At 35.2% G+C, this 21,458-nt stretch overlaps 1 pseudogene; it reads left to right on the top strand.

Annotated features, from left to right (window-relative positions):
• Positions 1-21,026, top strand: part of LOC105508178 — a 39,038-nt pseudogene extending 18,012 nt beyond the window's left edge.
• Positions 21,027-21,458: the final 432 nt, after the last annotated feature.

Genomic DNA, 21,458 nt, shown 5'->3' with positions numbered 1-21,458 from the left:
TAGTTTTGTTCCAGCAACAGTGTAGGCATGGGGCAGGGCACTGGTGGGGATTTGGGGGATGGTACTAGTAGCAGTGGGGCTGGTGGGTTTCTGCCCACCAATGTGTGAAGGACAATGGTAGTGCAATGGGGAGGGGAGCAGATTGCACTCACTCATGCTGGCAGCAATGACACAGTAGGGTGCATGTGCACACATACCCTAGTGGGGAAGAGAAGTCAAGGTCCATACTTGCACACACATACAGGCAAAGTGATGTGGGAGATTGCTATGGGCTAATGTGTGCAGGCAAAGTGGCATGGGGGAGACCTCAGTAGAGGGAGGGTGTAGTCAGGCTGCTATGTGTCTGTGGAGACCACTCAGCTAGAGCACTCTGCCAGTCAGGTGCAATCTGCCAGCACAAGTGCTGTGATGTGGACACCCAGGAGGTACCTGGGGGTTGCACTACAAGCAGGTGCAGCTTGACTGGGCCTCCAGGGAAGGCCAGCAGACCAAGGCCTGCTCAGGTCAAATTGGCCCTGTCTCATGGGCAAGACCACCCTGCAGAGTTCAGGTCTGACAGTTCCCCTACGGATAAAGTCTCCTATGAGGGCAAGTGGAGCCTAGCAGGATGGGTGTCCCTGACTGTGCTTCATGACCAACGCTCCCCCATCAAACCATCTGGGCTTTGCACTGGCTGAAGTTCTGCCCCTACCACTTCTCTAAGCAGCTCTTCCTGCCAGCTCAAGTGTCTGTGGTGATCGAGGGGGTCTCCTTCTGCTGGGATTCCAGAGGCCGGTGGCGTAAGTGGGTTGCTTTTTGCCTATTCAACTCAGCGCTTCCCTAGGAGTTGCTAGGGGCCAGGAACAAGTACTGGTGCATGGTAGCCCTGTGCAGTGTTCTCAGATTCTTTGCCTTTCAGCCCAACATCTGTGTCTTCTTTCCATTCACTCTCAATGCTTTACCTCTGAAGATCTGCTAGAAGTGTGCTAGTCTTTCCAGTGTCTTGATCCCTCAGTGGGAGATGTTCCTCCTGGCTGCATGTAGTCAGCCCTCTTTGCCTCCTTCCAGTTCCATATGGTTTTAGTATGCCAAATATGTCTTTTGGATGTCAGGGGGACCTAATATCTAAGAAGGTTCATCAGGTCATAAAAGGCTTAATTTAAAATTTGACTTTAGAAAGTTTATCAAGTATTTAAAACACTTTACATTGCAAAATAGAATCTCAATCACTAGGTCATTTATTTAGACAAAATAACTAAAAAAATTCAAAAATGTAAAAATCTTTACTCAATAATAAAGGAGAGATTCAGTTTCTCAAACAACAAGACCCAATAAAGACAGTATGAGAACAACTGAATCTGTCTCTTTTCTCTCCCCTCTTTTTCCTGTAGTTTAAACAAATATTATTTATCATCTCTCAATATTATAGGTAAATCTTGTTCAAAAGGAGAAAACCAAATTTTATCTTTGCTCTAGTGTATTATTAAAGTTAAACCTAATTTTAAATAAAATCTCATATATGAAACTATCTAATTTTAATTTGACCATAAGGTAAGATTTTAATAAACATTTTATAACTCTTTACCATTTTTTTTTGCAGAACAGATCAATGCCTAATAAAACCCTGTTATTCTGACACATGAGCCCAGATTCTGGCCATGTATCAGCATACATTTATTTTAATGTTTAGTTTATGCAGAAAGTAAATAACACCTTTTTTAATTTTAGCTGAATTGCTCACACACAGAAGTGCTATAAGCTTAATCTTTCATAAACCTTCCACAATTCGCTTAAACCTTCAGTTTTCTTCTCTGTTTAAAGAAAAACAATCCTTAAATTCTCTCAATTAAACAAAATAACTCTTTATTTTTTAAAAAAAACACATTCTTATGCCTTTTAATCAAAAACACATAGTTTATATTTTTAATGTAAGCAATTTTGATTATATATCAGGTGCACAGTCTCGGCTACAGGACAGAACCACACATAATGTCGGACTCTTTCTAGCATATTTAAAGCGTATGGCTAACTACAAATGTTTCCAGGCCTAAAATCTAACAGCTTTGAGGCAGGCAAGTCAAACAATGATCAAAAGTCATAGAAACAGTTTGTGATTCTAAACTGTCTAGTAAAGATAGTATCTGACCTGACTACTTTAGACCAAATGCCTAAAGTTTGAAGACATTTTTATTTTAGTTTATCAATAATCATTAAAACTGTCTTTATTTACCAAAGATTACTTACTAAAGTCATGTGAACTAAAAGGCAACAAAGTTTTTATTTTTGACACAATATTTTATTTAAGCACTTATTTTTCTTTAAGCCAATTAATTAGAGCTCATTTATATAATCATTAAACACAAAACACATATAAGTACACAGTCAGACGGGAGATATAGTAGTATTATACATTTTTTTAATTCACCAGTTTTTAAGTTTTTCTTTACTATTTTAAAATAAGATTATCAGTCCTTTGATTCCTGTTTCCTACCATAAAAAATTGTCAGCTAGGGAACTCTGAATTTACATATTTTAAGATTTCCAACCTTTGGGACTGCAAGTGGTTTTTGGCTACATGGATACATTGTATAGTGGTGAAGTCTGAAATTTTTGGTGCACTCATCACCTGAGTAAAGTACATTATACTCAATTTGTAGCTTTTTATCCCTTAACCCATTTCTACTCTCCCTGCATCTGAGTCTCCAATGTCCATTATACCACCATATATGCCTTTGCATACCTATCATTTAGCTCCCACTTATAAGTGAGAACATGCAGTATTTTGTTCTTCATTCCCAAGCTGTTACCCTAGAAGAATAGTCTCCAGTTCTATATGACTTGCTGCAAAAGACATTATATTTTCTTATTTATGACTGAGTTGTATTCCATTTCATATATATGCCACATTTTCTTTTTCCATTTATTCATTTCTTGGCACTTATGTTGGTTATATATCTTTGCCATTGTGAATTGTGTTGTGATAACCATATATGTGTAGATATCCTTTTGATATCATGAGTTCTTTACATTTGGTTACTCAGTAGTGGGATTGCTGGATTGAATCATAGGTCTATTTTTAGTTCTTTGAGAAATCTCCATAGGGTTTTCCATAGAGGTTGTACTAATTTTCACTCCCACTAGCAGTGTATATGCATTCCCTTTTCACCATATCCACACAAACGTCTATTATTGTTTTTGTTTTTGTTTTGCTTTTTAATAATAGCCATTTTGGCTGGGGTAAGGCAGTCTCTCATTGAGGTTTTAATTTACATTTATCTGATAATTAGTGATGTTGAGTTTTTTTCAAATATTTGATGACTTGTATATCTTCTTTTGAGAAATGTCTACTGTTATTTTTCCACTTTTTGATGGAATTATTTGTTTTTTCCTTCCTGATTTTTTAAGTTCCTTGTAGAGTCTGGATGTTAGTCCTTTGTTAGATGCATAGCATGCAAATATTGTCTACAATTTAGTGGCCTGTCTGTTTACGCTGATGAATATTTATTTTGCAGTGCATAAGATTTTTAGTTTAATTAGGTCCTATTTATTTTCATTTTTGTTGTATTTGCTTTTGGGGTCTTTAGTCATAAATCTATTGCCTAGAATAACGGCCCAAAGAGTTTTACCTGAGTTCTCTTCTGAATTGTTATGGTGTCAGGTCTTAGATGTAAGTCTTTAATCCATCTTGAGTTGATTTTTGTATATGGTGAGAGATAGGGATCCTGTTTTAATTTTTTACATATGGCTATCCAGTTTACCCAGCACCATTTATTGAATAGTATGCCATTTCCTCAATTTATGTTTTTGTATGCTTTGCCAAAGATTAGTTGATTGTGTTTGGCTTTATTTCTGAATTCTATATTCTGTTGTATCGGTCTATGTATATACTTTTATACCAGTACCATGCTGTTTTGATTCCTATAGCCGTGTAGTATAATGTGAATTTGAGTAATGTGATGCTTCCAGATTTTTTTCCTTAGGATTGCTTTGACTATTTCACCTCTTTTTTTTTTCCCATGAATCTGAGTGTTTCTTCAAGTTCTGTGAAGAATAATATTGGTATTTTGATAGAAATTGCATTGACTCTATAGATTGTTTGGGGCAGTGTTGCCATTTAAATAATATTGATTCTTCCAATCCATGAGCATAGGATGTATTTCCTTTTGTTTGCATCATCTATGATTTCTTTCATCAGCGTTTTGTAGCTTTCCTTGTAGAGATCTTTTTCTCCCTTGGTTAATATATTTCTAGATGTTTTATTTATTTTTTTGTAGCTATTGCAAAAGGGATTAAGTATTTTGTTCAGTTCTCAACTTGGTCATTGCTGGTGTTTAGCAGTGCTACTGATCTGTGTGCATAAATTTTGTAACCTGAAACTTAGCTGAATTCATTTATCAAATCTAAAAGTCTTTTAGAGGAGTCTTTAGAGTGTTCTAGGTATACAATCATATCATTGGCAAACAGATAGAATCACTTCCTCTTTTCTAATTTGGATGCCCTTTATTGCTATCTCATGCCTGTTTTTTTCTAGCTGGGATATCTGCTTGGTACCCTACCTCAAGATAATTTTATGACTCAAACCAATAGGACAATTTGCTGAGGTCTGTGAGCTGCCCCTCTTCAAGAGAATTGCCGATTTCCCAAAATTGTGTGAAATTTAAAGTTTATTTTGCTGTTTATTTTATTGATGTTTATGTTATTCCTGTTTATTTTACTTGCTTCCAACGAGTAAGGTAAATTTTTCTGCTTCCATAATGATGGAGGACAGGCAACTGCTTTCTGAAGTTTCAGCTGATTTCCAACAGTGATGGCTAGTTCAAATTTTTGTTTTTGTTTTTGTTTTCCTGATTCTAAGATGATAGAAAATAGTCTTGGCCTGGGGTTCCATTCCTAGGTAAGTAGCTAAATTGGGCTTTTTTTTTTCTTTCTGATATTGGAAACTCTCCATAATGACTAAATGTTAGCAGTGACAACCAGCAGGTCTTAATTTCTTCTTACCGTTAGAGCTCTCAGCAATTGTATTTTTTATTGTTGTTGTTATTTTGGTCTTTCTCCTATCAGATTTGACCAACTCTAAATGACTTGATCAAATCTGAATGAGAATTTCAAATTATGGGGAACGAGGCCTATGAATTGGCTACAATGCCTTGAGCTGCAAAAAGAAAAAAAAGAAAAAGAAACAAACAAAAAAAACAAAGAATGATGTGTTTAGTTTCTATGGTCACTTAATTTCTTAGAAAAACGATTTTCTTACTTTTACTTTTCTTCTACCCTATTCATCCTTCCTCCTTTGTCACCTTTGGCATCAGGAAAAATCTAGAGAAGGCTTCCAATGACTCATACCCTTTAAAGAACTCAAAACAAAAGTGCTACTCACACTTTTGAGGGTGTTGTGTTTTTTGTTGAGGTCATGGTCAAGAGTCATGGGCAGATTCTCCTTAGGCCTAAAGCTCTGCTTTCTTGTATTGCATTACCTGACTCTTTGGCTTTTGGGGGTACCAGACATTACCTTGTACTGTGAGAGGATTTGAGTTTGACATGTGTAATGGTGGATGAGAACAACAAATTTGGGTGTGGCTGAGGACAGTTTACAGAAAGTGGTCTTAGTTGTTTTATTTTTACTCTAGAAAGTTGTTGCTTGGAACCCTAATTCCAGTCTAGACATTCATTCTACAGAGTCTTCCCCATTGCTTTTTCTCTAAAAATTAAGCTCAATTGGCTTGTCTGCACATTTGCATGAGAAACTGAACTGTCATGTTCATAGATAAATGAGAGACTGTGTTTCCTCAGTTCTGAAGAGAAAGGGCATTTTAATCCTCCCAGTCAAAAGTTTCCCCTGGGTGACCAATTGCCGAGTGAGAGTGTCTGGTTTGTGGAACATCTGCAATGTGCAATGACCCTACAGGAACCTCCAACAAAATTAGTTTAAAAGGGCTTCTCCAGAAAATGCTAGTAGCTTGTCACTCTGCGTTTTAAGCCCTCTCATGGGTGATAGACCTCCAGAGAGAGAAACTGAGTCATATTAAGGCACAGAAACAATTCAGTGATGACACACTGTGGAGTCCTGCCCACAATTAGCACATTTTGATCCACTACACTAAACCCTAGGCCACAGCACCGTTCCTCATTTTAAGAGAAAGAAGATGGGAAAAATTATCTAAGAATGAGGAAAGACAAGTAGAATGACCCCCTTTTGGGCACCCCATTGTTTTTATGGCACCTCTACTAGCAAGTGTTTGTGTAAGATTAAAATTTTGAGGACATGTCAGCTTTCCTAGTACTGCAGCAGGTTTACATATTACAGTATTTTATGCACATTTTAAACTGATGAGCAAATTACATCAAAATTCAGAGCCCAAATGTCAACTTGCAGCTATAGAAGTCCTAAGAGTTCTATCTCTCTCTCTTTTTTTGTTTGCTTGATTTACATCTGCTGTTATGTTTCTACTGAGCTAAAAACCACTGTTTTTAGACAGTTATTTCATTTTGCTTTTATTTTTGCAAACAAATCCATTTGTATTAATATTTCATGACTAAAGTTCTAAAGTAAAAGCTATAGCATCTTTGTGTTTATGAGTGTGCTTATGAGTATGTACATCTATTTGTAATGTGTTACCGACCGTAAGGTACTCAATTGGCTTAAAATTTAAGAGTACTTATTAATTAAATAATATACTCAGATGCTTTGCAAGTTCACATGACTTAACTAAAATATTTAATAAATGAATAACCTTTCTTTAAAGTTACTGGTAAAACAATATTAGACATTTCTTGAGATATGTCAGCGTACATTTTGTTTGCATTTATTGATCAAGTAATTTCATATTTATCCCTACCAAATATTTTAAGGTGTCAAAATTTGGCATAAGGATTTAAAATTATAAACTCAGCTCAAAATGGAATTATTTTTGCTTCTGTAATTTTTGATAAAGAGACATTTAATATTGTTAGTTCAATTTAAAAAGCTTATTCCTGTTATTGGTAAAATACCCATATATTTACCCTTAAGTTTCTTACTTAGATAAACACTTGAAATTCATAGGCTATATAAATGGCTAACAGGAACATAACTTTCAATAATGACTATCAGAGTTTCCATAAATAATATAGGTAAACAATTTTATTAGTCCATTCTCATGCTGGCTAATTTATAAAGGAAAGAAGCTTAATTAATTCATTGTCTTGTGCTGCTGGGAAGGTCTCAGGAAACTTACAATCATGATGGAAGGCAAAGAAGAAACATGCACCTTCACAGGTTGGCAGAATGGAGTGAGTGCAAGCAGGGGAAATGCCAGACACTCATAATACCATCAGATCTCATGAGACTCACTCAAATCTCATAAATATGTGAAGGCCACCTAATTTGGGTGACTCTGAAATACTACTGGTGTTGTCCACACTGAGCCTCCAGTATTTTATCAGTTATAGCTTAGGTTATCACATCCTGGCACTAGTTCCCATAGAATTTTATACTTGTGGGTTTTGTTCTTGTAAATTGTAATTTTCTGTATTCGCTTTTCTGTCTGTCTAATTTTGAAGTGGCAGTTTACCCTATGACTTCACTTTTCTGATGAATTTCAGAAGTGTTAATTTCAATTTGTTTAGATTTTTACTTGTTAGGATAGAGTGCTTATTGGGATTTTGAAATCTGGTGGTTTGAAGCTTGTCTTTCAACATGGTGATTTATTTTGGATCAGGTTAAGATCAAGACAGAATAGTTTAAGATTAGTTGATACAGCAAAGCAAGGATTTGAAGCATATGTTTCAAATAGTCTTGGGGTATAAACTGTTTGATGTTCTCTATTGAAGAGTTGATTAATCTTTTCAAAAGTATCTGGAATTAACAACATAGATATTTTCAACTTTTTTCTTCACTAGGAAGAGTTTCACGGAATAATGTAGATATTTTGACGATGACTGAAAAATAGTGAAGTCAAATCAATATTGAAATACTGTTTTGATTTTCATTATACAACTACAGTATCAAGACAATTTGACTTATCCATAATGGCACGAAAGTAGTGCAGTGGAACTGAATAGAATTTATCAATAATCCCACACATAAATGGTCAATTGGTTTGTATAAAAGTGACTGAGGAGATTTAATAGGGAAAGAATAGCCTTTTCAACAAACAGTGCTGAAACACTTATATATCTATATCCTTATACAAGAAAGAAATATTGATCTATACTTCTTTACACCCTAAACAAAAATTGCTCACAGGCTGAAACTTGAAACCTAAACTATAAAACTTAAAGAAGAAAACACAAGAAATCTTTATGATCTTGAGTTAAGCAAACATCTGTTATATGTGACACCAAAAGCATGATCCATTACACAAATTGATAAGTTGAACTTCATTAAAACTTTAAACCTTTGCTCTGTGAAGAACATCGTAAAAAATTGAAAAGATAAGCTATGGACTGAAAGAAGATATTTTCAACTCAAATATATGATAAAATACTTGTTTCTGTATTGTATAAAGAAATATCAAAATTCACTAATAAGAAAACAACTCAGTAAATAAACAGGTTTAAGAGCATTTAATAAAAAATATACTGATGGCATAGACACATGAAAAGATCAACATCATTATTAATTATAGATATGCAATTAAAAAATTGATGAGATAAAATTTCATATGTATTAGAACAGCTAAAATTAAAAGAACTAGCCATCAATTATTGTGAGTATGTGGAGCACTAGAATTCTCATACTCTCCTGGTTGAAGTGTAAAATGCCACAACCACTGTAGAAACTAATTTGACAGTTATTTTTTTACATGCCTAACTATGCTCTTAAATGTTTGCACGAAATAAATTAAAGTGTATGTATATCCACATAAAATGTTTACAAGAATATCAATAGAAAGCTTATTTTTAATAGCCAAACTTGAAAACAATGTAAATGTCCATCATCAGGTGAATAGATAAACAGTGGCATGACCATAATAGAACACTACTCAGTAATAAAAATACATTCAACTTTTGGTACATGTAACAACATGGTTAAACCTCAATATAATTATGAACAAAATAAATTTCATAAAAATTAGTACATATTGTATAATTACATATATGTAAAACTTCACAAAATACAAGGTAATATGTATTGACAGAAAGCATATCAGAGGTTGCCTGAGTAAGGGGAGAAGTGCAGAAGGGAAGGATTATAATGAGTCATGAACAAACTTTTGGGATTGATAGATATGTTCATTATGTTTGTATATGATCTTGTGGGTATATACATAGGTAAAACTTTTCAAACTTTATATTTAACTATGTTCACTTATTGTGTGTCAATTATACTCAAATCGGTTTAATAAAATGGAATTCTTTTTCTCCAAAAGTCCCTAGGCCCAACCATTATAACAGAAAGGTTTAACAAAAAAGAAATAATTAAGTCTGTTTTATAAATCTATTCCAGAACGTATAACGAGAAAACACTCCACAACTTACATTATAAAGCCTGCGTGTATAAAGCTGATATCAAATCCTGATAAGTGGAGTTCAACAAAAAAAATTACAAGCATCTCTCTTTTATGAATATACATGAGAAAATCATTAACAAAATATGTTAAAACTCAAAACAAAAATATTCGAACCCTATAACACATTATGTCCTCATCAGGTTTATATCAGAAATGTAGATTGTTTTAAAATTTGCACTTCAATCAATGTTTTTTTAACAAGTTAATAAATAATAGAAAAACATATCACATTAAATCTGATGGTATTAAACACTGTCAAATAGTATGTGATAAAGTTCAGCATTCATTCATTTTAAAGAACTTGTAGCAAAATAAAAAAGTGGAAGATGATTTTTTACTCCTAATAATGGGTAACATTAAACAGTTCTGTATAGAAACCATCAGACTTAAATGGAATGAAACTGAAGGCATTCATTTTAATTTCAGGAAAGAAACAAAGGTGTCTTGTGTTATCACCCCTCTTTATCATTGTGCTGCAAGCTAACAAATAGAAAGCTATAACAAACAAAATCTAAGCATAGAATTTCAATTAGCCACAGATGACAGTGATATGCTTAGAAATAAAATAATCTATAGGCAAATGACTATAGGTGACATGAGAATTTAGCAAAATTTGTGGATGCAGAATCAGTATACGAAAAGAAACTGTATTTCTATGCAACAGTAAGAATCTCTTCTTGCAAGTTTTAAAGTCTGATCTGCAGTAACATGAAAAATAAGTCATAAGAAAATATAAAAAAAGACTTAAAGACAACTTTGCCAAACAGATTGAAGCATAAAAATAATATTAGTAGAGGCTATTTTATCATTCTTACCAGCATCATTCCTTGGTCCAAAGCCTATGACAGTTGTTGGTTATGAAACATCTTTTGCAGATGCAAAGGTACATTTTACTAACATTTTATTAAATGGTTCTGAAGATTTGGATCTTAGAAAGTAGGAAAGGTAGCCTTGCTATGTCTCTGTATAATATTTAAGCTTTATTTCAGTATCGTTTTATACTAATTTATTATTTTATATCCTTTTGTGTGGTTGTTGCTAAATCTACTGTTCTTAGGACAGGATTTGCCATGTAGTCTGAGATATCATTTATACAACACATAAGAATCAAAAACTGAAACTGAAATAATGGTTAGCTCAAAAAGAGGTTTCTTATATGAATGCAATTCAATGTCTTCTCATCACGTGTTGGATGCTAAATGCTGTGAATGGCTTGATTTTGCATTTTATAATCAGAATTAAATATTGACTCTTTAAGATCAAAGAAAAACAATATTAAATTCTAGGTAAATAATCACTTTGGTTGAACTGTAAATCCCTTGTGATTATACTTTCATAGTACACAGTCAATATTCTTTTAGAAAATAGGTATCTTATTTGAATAATAAATAAGTGATATATCTTCAAATAAAATTATTTTTCTTTCTCTTTTTTGCTTATTATAGTTTATCTGATGTTGATGCTTTTGTCCTTTTTATATTTCTAAGGACATACACATTAAGAGGGTAAGACACTACATTAATACATGAAACTTTGTTGCCACACAGTACATATTTCTGGTGAATTGTGTTTTACGTGTAGTATTCAGTTAGGGGGTACACAATTACATTAGATTAGTTCACTATTAATGTTTGAATTCAACAAAAGGGAGTAACACAGAAGTGTGGACAAACTGCAAATGTTATCTCATCCTATGCATTCACTTTACTAAGTCTCTATTTAAATGGTGTTTATGAAAAACTGCATGAAGAAAGTTAAATACAAAGATAATTCCTAGGGAAATGGTAATTTTCACATGAAGTGCAGTTACTTTGTACCTACAAATTCAAAGGAAAGAATGATGCTCAACCAAAGTATAATTTAATTTATCTCACCATTTTAGGAGGTATTGATAATTGTAGGAAAGAAAAAACAATACTAGATTCTTAGTAAATCACTGTCCCAGAAATAAACATAAAGACTGAAAAAGTTAAGTGGGGTTAGAAGTTGTTTTACTCCGTATTCTACCTTCTTTACTACATGAAAAGTTTCTAGATCAAGGGAAAATGACAGTTATTCTGGATGCATTTGAATGAATATATTTATAATATTTGGTTATCTATTTAGCTTTCATAATGATTTTTGAGAGTTTCTATTCTAAAGAAAAAGAATTACTTGCCAAAATAACTTGCCTTCATATAACATTTTCTCAGGACAGCTAAGCTCATCTTCAATGTGATCACATTTGTCTGTTCTCAGACTGTTGAGAAAGCTGAGGTAGAGATACAATTGACATTTTCAAGCCTTTTCAGTATAGAACTTGGCTACCCAGGGGACTCATTCCTTTAAGCGTAATTATTTTATACACTGTTGATTTATCTTTTGTTGTTATTTCTGCAGCAAAGCTCTGTGAATACAAACCACCAAAATCTTTAGCTGTACTGCATTTTTACCCTTCTATGAGATCAAATGAATCTTTAGATATTCCCTTCAACTTCTTAAAAATCACCATCAGTGCATATTTAATAAGAGGCTTATGGTATGATGAAATATAAAACACATTCTTTGTACAATTATTAAAACGATATAAGATAGCATCCTAAGTCTACAATGAGTGGACTAGTTAAATTTCCACCTTTTTATTGTAATTATTATTTGGCTTATCTATTTATTCACCAAATGTCAAGTACCTACAATATGTGGATGACATTGCACTATATGTATTTTTAATTTGCTAAGATGAATATGAGTGTTATTTTCCCAGAAACTGCCAGTGATGTTTTTTAATCTTCTACATTCATCGTACATACATGTCTAGATCAGTACTCATCCAGAGCCTTGTGCAGGTCTTCTGAGCTTTCTCATCATGCAGCTCTGATCAATCCAGTGTTTTTCTCCATGAATTGTAGACATCCTGTGCCCTCTCAACTCCAAATTCTCTCTGCTCAAGTCATCAAGGCTATTGGGGTCTAACTGAACTTTCCCTCTCTTCTCTGCGGCCAGGAAATTCACTACAGGTAGGAAACTGGACAGTCATAGGACTACCTTTATTTGTTTCTGTTTTCACAGGGATTCCTGGCATCACTACCAATTAATTAAAGTTTGAAAACTTTTATTTAAAATTCATTGTCATTTTTCCAGTTGTTTGCAGTGGGATAATGATACATATTATTCCTATAGCTTTATCATGCCAAAAAGAAGTAAAAAACTGTGGTTACATACCACTCTGTCTAACCCGTCCATTATAGATGTCTGTTATCATATCGAGGACTTTATGCCTCTATGCTATGATAGACATTAGGTTGTAATTTTCATTTTTCATAATTTCTTTCTCAGCTTATGGTGTCAGAGTTGTTTCCTTCTTAAAATATATTGAGAAGGTTTCCTGTCTATATATATTCACAGAGTATGTGTAAAATAAATATTATTTCTTTTTGTACATTGCTTAATACAATTCACAGTGAAACTGCCTGGATCTGGAGTTGTCTTTGTGGGAAGGGATGTGAATATAAACTTAATTTATGTTAATAAATATAAAGTATTTAGGTTATTTATTTTTGAGATAATCATACTATAGTTTTTGTAAGAATTTTTTTTTACTTCAACCTAGTTGTTAGATTAATTGGCAAAAACCATGTATACCATTTTCCAAAATTTCATTTAGACAGGAAGAATAAGCTCTAGTGATCTATTGCACAGCATGGGGACTATAGTTAATAATAATGTATTGTGTATTTCAAAATCACTAAAATAGTACATTTTAAATGTTCTCACAACAAAGAAATGATAGCTATATGAGGTGATAGGTATGTTAATTAGCCCAATTTAATTATTGCACAAAGTACATACATATGTATATAACATCACATTGTACCTCATAAATATATGCTATTGTCAATTAAAATCAAAATTGAACTAAAAATATACTATTCCTTTGTTATTACTTTTTATAAATATTTTATTTTTAAAACAAAAATGGCCTTATTATATACAATTAATTTTATAACAAATTGTTTTGTTAAACACATCAAGCAACAAACTTTGAGTACTATTGATCTGTCACATGATTTTTCCTACCTGTCCAATGCTCCTTTGGATGGCTAGACCCCCATTCAAGTCACTTCTGATGTTGGACACAGTAGTTGTTTTGTGTGTGTGTGTGTGTGTGTGTGTGTGTGCATAAATTAACAATCTATATTTTAAAAATAGTCTAGGTTTCAAGCAAACTTGTGAAGGAAGTGCAGAGAATACCCATATACTCCTTTCCCAGCAATACATTACCTGTCCCTTTGAAGTTCCATATAACTGTGATACATTTCTCACACTCAATGAACCAGTAACACCATATCATTATCAACCAAAGTTTCTAGTACACATTAGAGTTCAATCTTGGTCTTGTATATTCTATGCATTTTGACAAATTTATGATGATACGTAACCACCATTACAATATCATACAGAATACTTGTACTGTCTTAAAAAAAAAAAAAAAACCCTGTGCTCCACCTATTTATCCCTTCTTCTCCACCAAAACCCTTGTCAACAGATGACTTGTTAATATCTCCATAGTTTTGCCTTTTCTAGACTGCCATATAGTTGGAATCATACAGTACGTACATTTTTAGATTGGCTTCTTTCACTTATTGTTATGCACTTTTTTGTTTATGTCTTTTCATAGCTTGACAGCCCATTTTTTTCCTCTGAATAACATCTCATTGTCTGATGTACCACAATTTATTTATTTATCCGTTCAACTATTGAAGGACATCTTGGTTGCTTCCAAGTTTTAGCAATTATAAATTTGTATGAAAGTTTTTGGATGGGCATAAGTTTCAAATCATATGGAAAAAATAACAAGCAGAGGGACTGCTGGGTCCTATGGTAAGAATACATTTAGTTTTGTAAGAAATTGCCAGTGTCTTCTAAAGTGGCTGTACCATCTGCATTCCCATCTGCAGTGAATGAATATTTCTGTTGCTCTATTTTCTCACTAGAATTTTGTGTTCTCTGTGCTTTAGATCTTTGCCATTCTTACAGGTATATAGTGCTACTTCATCACTGTTTTGTTTATATGCCTTTATTATTACATTTAATGTTCATAGCAATTGCAATGAAGTAACCTTTTTCATTCCAGATGTTGGTCGTTTGTATCTTCTCTCTCATGTCATTATCAGTTTTGCTAGATGTTTATAATTTTATTAACATTTTCAGAGAACAACTGTTTGTCTTTATATTTGTCCCAATTATTTATTTCCTGTTTCATTTGTTTTAGTTCATTCCTTCACTATTTCGTTCCAACTACGAACATTAAATTTCTTCTTTCTCAAGCATCATTAAATAGAAGTTTATATTTACTTATAATCTTTATGTTTTATAAAATAATAATTTAGCATTTATATATTTCCTTTTAAGCTCTATTGTTACTGCATCTCAAAAAAATGTATATGTTATGTTTTCACTATACATGTGAAAATATTTTCTAATTGTTCTTTTGGGTATTTAACCCCTATATTTTGATATTGAATATATATTTTGATATTGAATTCCAAATTAAATGTCAGAGAACATTCTCTATATGATTTCAGATTTTGGTAATTACTTTCCACCTGTTTTATATCTTAATATATGGTTCATTTTAGTAAACAGCTTCATGCCAATTTTTAATGAAGGTGCAAAATGTTGTGCAACCTCCTCCTATATCTAGTTACAAAATATTTTTCTCCCTTAAAGAAAATTGCACTAACATTAAGCCCTCACTTGCTGTATTAGCCCTTTTTCACAGTGATATAAAGATACTATGTGAGACTGGGTAATTTATAAACAGAAGAGGTTTAATTGACTTACATTTCTGCATGGCTGGGGAGGCCTCAGGAAACTTACTATTATAGCAGAAGGCAAAGTGGAAGCAGGCACCTTCTTCATAAGGCAGAAGGAGAGAGAGAGAGTGCAGGGAAAGCTTTCACTTTTTTACCATCAGATCTCGTGAAAACAGCATGAGGGAAACCACGCCCCAATCCAATAACCTTCCCCCAGGTCCCTTCCTTGACATATGGGGTTATAATTTGAGATGAGATTTGGGTGGAGACACAGAGCCAAACCATATCATTCTACCCCTGGTCCCTCCCGATCTCATGTCCTTTCCACATTTTAAAACCAATCATGCCTTCTCAATAGTCCCCCAAAGTCTTAACTCTTTCCAGGATTAACCCAAATGTCCAAATCCAAAGTTTCATTTGAGAGAACAAGTCCTTTTCGCTTGACAGCCTGTAAAAACAAACAAACAAACAAACAACCATGTTAGTTACTTCAAAGATAGAATAGGGGTACAAGCATTAAGTAAATGTTTCCATTCCAAATATGAGAAATTGACCAAAACTAAGGGGTCGCAGTCCCCATGCAAGTTCAAAACCCAGCAGGGCACTCATTAAACCTTAAAGCTCCAAAATCTCCTTTGACTCCATGTCTAACATCTAGGTCATTCTGATGCAAGGTGTGGAGTCCCATTGCCTTGGGCAGGTTCACCCCTGTGGCTCTGCAGGAACAGCCTCTTTAACTGCTTTAATGGACCGGCATTAAATGCCTGTGTCTTTTCCATGCTCATTGTGCAAGCTGTCAGTGGATGTACCTTTCTGGGGTCCAGAGGATGGTGGCCCTCTTCTCACAGCTCAACTAGGCAGTGTCACAGTGGGGAATCTGTTTGGAGGCTCTAACCTCACATTACCCTTCCATACTGCCCTAGCAGAAGTTCTCCATGAGGGCTCCACCCCTGCCGCAGACTTCTGCCTGGATATCCGGGAGTTTCCACATATCCTCTGAAATCTAGGTGAAGGTTCCCAAAGCTCAGCTTTGTCTTCTGTGCACCTACAGGCCCACCAACACCATGTTGAAGCTGCCAAGGCTTGGGGCTTGCACACTATGAAGCAATGAACCAAGTTGTACCTTTGCCCCTTTTAGCCATGGCTGAAGTAGAGCAGCTAGGATGCAGGGCACCATGTCCCTGAGCTACACAGAGCAACAAGGCCCTGGGCCTGGCATACAAAACCATTTTTCCCCTTAGGCCTCTGGGCCTGTGATGGGAGCGGCTGCCACGAAGATCTCTGACATTCCCTGGAGACATTTTCCTCATTGTCTTGGTGATTAAAATTTGGCTCCTTGTTAGTTATGCAAATTTCTGCAGCCAGCTTGAATTCTTCCCCCAAAAATGGATTTTCCTTTTCTACCACATGGTCAGTCTGCAAATTTTTCAACCCGTTATGCTCTGCTTCCCTTTTAAACATAAGTTCCCATTCCAAACCATGTCTTTGTGAATGCATATGACTGAATGCTCTTAGAATAAGCTGGATCACTTCTTGAATGCTTTGCTGCTCAGAAATTTCTTCTGCCAGATACCTAAATTATCTCTCTGAAGTTCAAAGTTCCACAGATCTCTAGAGCAGGGGTAAAATGCCATCAATCTCTTTGCTAAAGCACAGCAAGAGTGACCTTTGCTCCAGTTCCCAATATATTTATTATCTTCATCTGAGACCACCTCAACCTGGACTTCATTGTCTATTTCTCTATCAGCATTTTGGTCAAAGCCATTCAGCAAGTCTCTAGGAAGTTCCAAACTTTCCAAAACCATCTTTTCTTTTACTGACCACTCCAAACTGTTCCAACTGCTTTTCATTACCCAGCCCAAAGTCACTTCCACATTTTCAGGTTATCTTTATATCAGTATCCCACTATCCCAGTACCAGTTTTCTGTATTAGTCTGTTTTCACACTGATATAAAGATACTACCTGTGTCTGGGTAATTTATAAGGAAAAGAGGTTTAACTGGCTCACAGTTCCACATGACTGGAGAGGTCTCAGGAAACGTAAAATTATGGTGGAAGGAAAAATGGAAGCAGGCACCTCTTCATAAGCCAGCAGAAAACAGAGTGCAGTAGAAATTGTCACTTTTTTTTCCATCAGATATCCTGATGCCTTCCTCAATATCATGAAAGCAGCATGAGGGAAAATGCCCCCGTGATCCAATCACCTCCAATCAGATCCCTTCCTCGACACATGAGGATTACAATTTGAGATAAGATTTAGGTTGGTACACAGAGCCAAACTGTATCACATGCTAATCCCCTCTGCTGACAGAACCTGGCAAATATCAATTAGCTTTATATTTCTGTGAGTACAGACTCTTATTCTGAATATTTCATGGAATCATACAATATGTAACCTTTTGTGTGTGGTTTCTGTTAGCATTTTCAAGGTTTATCCATCTTTCAGAAGTTCTGTGTAAACTATACTTATGGCTTATTATTCATATATATATATATATATATACACACACACACATATATATATGACACAATTTGTTCATCCATTCATCCATTAATGGACATTTGTGTTTCCATCTGTTGGCGATTGTCAATAGGGCTGTTAATTAATATTTGTAAAATATTATTAGTTTGAGTAACTTCTTTTCATTTTGTGGGTATATACCTAGGATTGGAATCATTAGGTCAAATACCAATTCTATGTTTAACTTTTTAAGGACCTGCCAAAATACTTTTTTGACAGCACTATGTTTTGAATGTCCTCTCCAAAACTCATGTTGAAATTTAATTGCCATTTTGATGGTACTAAGATGGGGACCTTTAAGAGAAGATTTGGTTATGAGGGTAAAGCCCTCATGAGTAGATTAATGCTATTATCATGGAAATCAGTTTGTTATTACCAGACTGGGCTCTTGGCAAAAGGATTAATACTGTCCCCATTTTTTCTCTCCCTATGCCTTCCACTATGTGGTGACCCTCACTAGGTGCTGGCGCTATGCTCTTAGCCTGCCCAGCCTCTAGAATTGTGAGCCAAATAAACATTTTTAAAAAATTACCTAGTCTGTGATATTTGTTATATCAGCAGAAAATGAATAAGATATGCAGTGACTGAACCATTTTATATTATCACCAGCAATAAATGAGGTCTCCAATTTCTCCACATCCTCAATAACACTCGGTATTTCCTGTTGTTCTGTAACAGCCATCTTAGTGATTGTGAAGTAATATCATTGTGGTTTTGATTTGCATTTCCTTTTTCGCTAGTCACCAATGAAATGTAAGTCTAAACCATAATGAGATGCCACTTCACACCTACTATGATGCCTGGAATCAAAAATGTATTAATTAGCATTGGCAAACATGTGGAGAACCTCACCCTAGAATAAAAAAATGTATTAATTAGCATTGGCAAACATGTGGAGAACCTCACAAATTCTGCTGTTAGGAACTTAAATGTCTCAGACACTTTGAGAAAAAGACTAAAAATTCCAGAAATAATTATACTTAGAGTTACCATATATGACTCAGCTTTTCCACTTTTAGATATATAACCGGAAGAAATGAAGACATAAATTCACACATAAATATATATAAGATTGTTTCAAGCAGCATATTTTATAGTAGTCAAATAGTGAAAGAAATCCAAATGTCTATCAACTGATAGATGGATAAACAAAATGTGTTATATGCGAACATTGAACGAACCTTGAAAACGTTATGTAAAGTGAATGAAGCCAGTCACAAAATACCATTTATTGTATCATTGCACTGTAAGAAATAGAAGAACTGGTAAATACATAGAGATGGAAAATACATTAGTGGTCATTTAAGGAGCTGGAGGATGGTTTGAAGAGAGGGTGATAGCTAAAGAATATGGGGTTTCTTTTTAGTGATAAAATATTTTGGTTTACTTTTGTAATGTGCAGATATTAGCAAATATGCTAGAAAACATTGAATTATATAATGCAAAGGGGTAAATTGGTTATGTAAAATTATCTCAATAAAATTGTTTTTGAAAATGTAAGAGAAAAAAATGTACATTCTCAGTGCCTGCTGGAACTGAGTTGCAGGTATCTCAAATCAGAAATTCACCTGTATCTAGTACTTAGTTTTTCTCCTTCAAAATGAAATGTATTTTTGTCATTCCACAATAAGCAGTTCAGCAGAGCAGAAAGAGAAGGACTCTGGGACAAACCTATGCGCTGGCAGCTTCACTTTGTTATATAACTAGAGACCTCTTCTTTGGAGTCACAGACTTATCAAAGCTCTCTATAGGTATGGTTTGCCTTCCTTGGTTTCATATATGACAAATCAGGAAGTACTAGTTGCTCAAAGTCCCCTGCCCTCTGATGCTCACCAAGGACAATTGTGACTTTGTCTAGATTGTTACACAGAGGGCAATCATCCCTGAAATCGTTTCAGCTGATCCTGGGTCTATAGAAAGGAGACAAGATCAGGGATTGAGGATGGGGTATTTTGGTGGATTGGAGGCTTCCAGCTAGCTCTGCCTGAGTGATAACCTGAGCATTTTGGAACCCTGTGGCCTTAAAACTTACAAAGATGTCTGTTTTCTCATAAAGTAACCTAAGTGTTCTTTCTTTATTTTGGGGAAGTCCAGAAGAACATGCTACAGACGTGTTTAATCCACATGTATTAGATGTGCCAGCTGTAATTTTTAACAATGGTTCAAGACTCTGCAAAGCCGGCCTGTCTGGAGAGATTGGATGCCACCATGTCAACAACTGCATCTTGGGACATCCTAAATGCAACATGCCTTCAGCAAGACCCAACCAGAAGAGGTACTTCAGGGGGCAAGAACCCTTGTACAAGTAGGAGGACTTATATCTGCACTACCCCAATGAGTGTGGGCTGGTACCAGGATGGGATGACATGGAGAAAGTATGGAAACATCTCTTTGAGTGGGAGCTCAGAAAAAAACCCAGTCAACAGCCTATACTCATGACTAAGCCCTCTTAGACCCCTAGAGAAATTTGAGAAAAGCTTGCAGAAATGATGTGTGAGAACTTCAGTGTCCCTGCTTTCTACTAGTCTAACCATGCAGTGGCAACACTCTGCCTCTGCCTGTGTTACGGGCCTGATGGTGGATAGTGGAGATGGGGTCACTTGCGCTGTCCACATCTATGAGAGTTACTCCCTGCCTCGTACAGTCACCAAGCTCTTTGTGACAGGGAGGGACATCATAGAGCACCTCACCTGGCTCCTCTTTGCTAGTGGGTATACTTTTTCTTGCATCCTCTACAAGGCCTTGGTAAATAACATCAAAGGGAAGCTGTGCAACATTGCCTTAGAGTCACATAAAAAGCTATGCAAGAGGTCGGAGACATCCTGAGAGAATACAAACTGCTAGATGGGAACATCATCCACATTGGGGACCAACTGTACCAAGTGCCCAGAGTTCTTTTTACCCTGACCAGCTGGGAATCCACAGCCCGGGACTCTCCAAAATGGCCTCCAGCAGCATCATGAACTGTGACACTGACATCCAGAGAATGTTTTTGCAGAGATTGTACTGTCTGGGGGCACCACTCTCTTTTCTGGGCCAGAGGAAAGGCTTATGAAAGAACTGGAACCGCTAGCTTCCAAAGGTACTCACATCAAAATTACAGCTTCTCCTGCTCAATGCTTCTTTGTGTGAATTGGTGTATCCATCATGACCTCTCTGAGTAGTTTCCAACAAATGTGGGTTACCTCTGCAGATTTTAGTGATTATGGGACATCTGTGGTTCGGAGAAGATGCTTTTAAAGATCCTTGAGTTCAGGGAACAACTTGATGGGTGAGATCACAGAAGCACCAGTGGGAGGTGCCACTGTCCTTCAGGGTTTTTCAGGATGTTGAATAAAAGTGTTTTCACATTTTATGTTTCTGTATATTTTTCTTTGCACATTGTTGTAAATATTGTACAAGTATCTACCTGAGTCCCCGGTAAATTCTTTTGGCTATATACCTATAAGTGTATTTTATGAGTCATTTACTAATTCTTTTTTTAACTTTTTGAGGACTGCCAGAGTGCTTTTCCAGTACCCTCACTGTTTTACACTCCCGTCATCAATGTAAGAGTCTGTTTTATCCTCCTTGCTGACAACACTGCTAGGTTTTGCTTTTTGAATAATAGCCATTCAAAAGTGGTATCTCATTGTGATTTTTATTTGCATTACCATAATGGTTAGTGATGTT

The sequence above is a fragment of the Colobus angolensis genome, unplaced genomic scaffold, assembly GCF_000951035.1.
Source record: "Colobus angolensis palliatus isolate OR3802 unplaced genomic scaffold, Cang.pa_1.0 Scaffold159, whole genome shotgun sequence".
Taxonomy (NCBI): Eukaryota; Metazoa; Chordata; class Mammalia; order Primates; family Cercopithecidae; genus Colobus; species Colobus angolensis.
The sequence above is the reverse complement of the archived record's forward strand: the minus strand, read 5'-3'. Positions and strand labels throughout refer to the sequence as shown.